Source organism: Loxodonta africana, chromosome 14 (genome assembly GCF_030014295.1).
Source record: "Loxodonta africana isolate mLoxAfr1 chromosome 14, mLoxAfr1.hap2, whole genome shotgun sequence".
Taxonomy (NCBI): Eukaryota; Metazoa; Chordata; class Mammalia; order Proboscidea; family Elephantidae; genus Loxodonta; species Loxodonta africana.
Genome location: NC_087355.1, coordinates 44,380,644 through 44,384,296, shown reverse-complemented (window position 1 = coordinate 44,384,296; position 3,653 = coordinate 44,380,644).

Here is a 3,653-nt window from a genome sequence, read left to right as displayed (position 1 = left end):
CCAAATATTTTTGGAAAGACTGAAGGGCAAAAAGGACTTTCCCTAAAGGTCTGCCCTCCTTCTGCTTACATGTCATTGGGCAAAGATTAGCTACTTGGCCATACCTGGCTACAAGGGAAGCTGGGAAATGTGGTCTTTTAGCAGGGAACATTACGTATCTGACTAAAATTGGGGTTTTATTAATAAAAAAGAAGGGGAGAATGAACCTGGGGTAAATGATAGTAGTTTCTGTTACACGTAAAACAAATAGCAAATTCTTTGGACAGCAGGTTCCTGAACTACTCAGCTGTGTAGGATTTTGAATTTACCTAGAATTTTCCTCCGAAAGCATCAAGAATTCATACAGATCACTTATAGTGGCTCCTACAACTTTGGTCTCTCCTCTCCCTTCCAGGCAAGAGAAGCCGTGGGAATATTACTGGACAGGTTCAGGCCACTGAGCTGTTGGTACTGTCCCAGTATTAAGCCTTTTGGCTTCACCACAAGTATAATCATCTGAGTCGCCTGGAGCAGTCTTAGATAGACACGGCCCTTAAAACCAATATCTCCCTTGACTCCTATTCTTCTTCTTTTTCATTGTGCTTTAAGTAAAAGTTTACAGAGCGAAGTATTTTCTCATTGAACATTTTATACACAAATTTTGTGACAATGATTGCAATTCCCACTATTTGTCATCACTCTCCCCTTCTCCACCGTGAGTTCCCTGTTTCCATTTGTCCCATTTTCCTGTGTTCTGGTCCTTTCTTTTGGGCAGGTGTTGCCCATTTGGTCTCATTCATATGATAGACTAAGAAGCACATTCCTCACATGTGTTATTGTTTGTTTTATAGAACTGTGTTATCTTTGACTGAAGGGTGAACTTTGGCAGTAACTTCTGTTCCGAATTACAAAGGTGCCCGGGGGCCGTAGTCTCGGGGTTTCTCCAGTCTATCTCAGACCAGTGAGTCTTGTCTTTTTTTTAGTGAATTTGAATTTTGTTTTACATTTTTCTCCTGCTCTGTCCAGGGCCCTCTATGGTGATCCCTGTTAGAGCGGTCAGTGGTGGTAGCTGGGAACCATCTAGATGTTCTGGGCTCAGGGTGGTGGATGCTGTGGTATTCGTGGCCCATTCGTCCTTTGGACTAACATTTCCTTGTGTCTTTGGTTTCCTTCATTTTTTTCTGCTTTGGATCGGATAAGAGCAGTAGATGTAGTAGTAGTCGCTTGCAAGCTTTTAAGGCCCCAGACGCTACTCACCAAAGTTGGATGTAGATCATTTTCTTTATGAACTATGTTATGCCAATTGACCTAGGTGTCCCCTGAAACCATGGTCCCCAGCTCTCAGACCAGCAACTTGGCCACTCGGTGTGTTTGGATGTGTCTATGAAGCTTCTATGACTTTGCCTTCATTACATTGTACTGACTTTCCCTAATGTGTACTGTCTTTCCTTTCACCAAAGTTACCACTTATTTACTGTCTAGTTAGCAATTTTCCCTCCCTGTCCCTCCCCTCTGTCGTAACAATCAAAGGTTATTTCTTTCTGTGTGTAAATCTTTTTTTGAGTTTTTATAATTGTAGTCTCGTAAAGTATTTATTCTTTTGTGATTGACTTATTTTCACTCAACGTAATGCCTTCCACATTCATCCATGTTGTGAGATGTTTCGTGGATTCATCATTGTTCTTTATGTTTGCATAGTATTCCATTGTGTGTGTGTGTACCGTAATTTGTTTATCCATTCATCTGTTGATGGACACTTAGGTTGTTTCCACATTTTTGTTATTGTGAATAATGCTGCAATGAACATGGGTGTGCATACGTTGATTCATATGACGGCTCTTATTTCTCTAGGATATATTCCTAGGAGTGGGATTGCTGGATCATATGGTATTTCTATTTCTAGCTTTTTAAGGAAGCTCCATATCATTTTCCATAGTGGTTGTAGCATTTTACATTCCCACCAGCAGTGCATAGGTATTCCAATGTCCCTGCAACCTTTCCAACATTTGTTATTTTCTGTTTTTATGATTAGTGCCATTGTTGTCCAGGTGAGATGGTATCTCACTGTAGTTTTGATTTGTATTTCTCTAACAGCTAATGATCTCCAGCATTTCCTCATGTGTCTGTTAGCCGCTGAATGTCTTCTTTGCTGGTGTCTGTTTATATCCTTTGCCCGTTTTTCAGTTGGATTGTTTGTCTTTTTGTTGTTGGGGTGTTGCTGTACCTTATAGATTTTAGAGATTAGATCCTTGTTAGCTACGTCATAGAAAAAAAAATTTCCCAGTCTGTATGTTCTCTTTTTACTCTTTTGGTGAAGTCTTCTGATGATCATAAGTGTTTAATTTTTAGGAGATCCTAGTTATCTAGTTTCTCTTCTGGTGTTTGTGCATTGTTAGTTATGGTTTGTATCCTATTTATGCCATATATTAGGGCCCCTAGCATTCATTGGAGCTCTGGTGGTGCAATGGTTGAAAGCTCGTCTGCTAACCAAAAGGTCAGCAGTTAAAATCTACCAGCCACTCCTTGAAAACCTTATGGGGCAGTTATGCTCTCTCCTATAGGGTCACTATGAGTTGAAATCGGCTCGATGGCAATGGGTTTTGTTTTGTTTGTTTTTATTTCTATGCTAAACGTTGGTAGATTCTGACTTCCACACTCCTATGAGATCTTAAAGTGGACAGAAACCCTTATGGTAATGATGAGCTAGGTCAGATCCTACATGGACGTTTTGAAGATCAGCAGGCAATGAATTCTTCTACCACATTTCCCCTTCCACAATATTGAAGGGGTCTCCTCCTCTGCTTAGCTTCTCCAAAATTCCTTGCTGTCTAAGATCCACTCTCATCTTCGGGACTCCACAGTTTCGATAACACTACTGTCATTCATTCTGCTGACTCTTTCCCTGTGACTTACCAGCTCTACATCCTTGATCTACTCTGTCAGGTACCTCTCCTGTACAGTACCTTGGCACCTCAAAGAGCTGTCTGCCAAACTGAACAACTTGGTTATTCTACCAGCCACTGTGTACTCATGGTCTTTTTTTTCACTTGATCTCACAACATTTTTTTTTTTTTGGGAAATCTTTCCTTTGCATTGGCTAGAGTTTTAGACAGAATAATTACCTCTAGTTGTATATATATTTTCTATGACTACACAAACATACAATGACACAACTTATGTGTCTTTTTTAAATGGGATTGTACTATATAGGCTATTGTGCAAATTGTTTAAAAAAATACTGGCAATTTATCCTGAAATTTTTTTTTATAACAGAATAACCACATCTTCTTCAGCCTATTTAGTGGCTATACAATATTCCATGGTATGAATGTTTGTTTATGTATTTAGCTATTGACCTGTTATTGGATATTTAGATTGTTTACCAGATTTGCTATTACAAATAATACTGAAGTGAGCATCTTATACCTTATCAGTGTGCATAAATGTATGCATTTCTGTAGGACAAATTCCTAGAAGTTGAATTGCTAGGTTAAAAAGTTTAAAGTATAGATTGGTAGTACCAAACTGTCCTCCAAAAAAGACTTGTCAATTTATATTCTTCTCAACAGTGTATGAGTATTGTTTTCGCTGTACACTTGCCTTTACTAGAAATTATCCAGCCTTTAAAATTTTGCCAATAATGCTATCTGAATAGAGATGAAGGTGGACATATT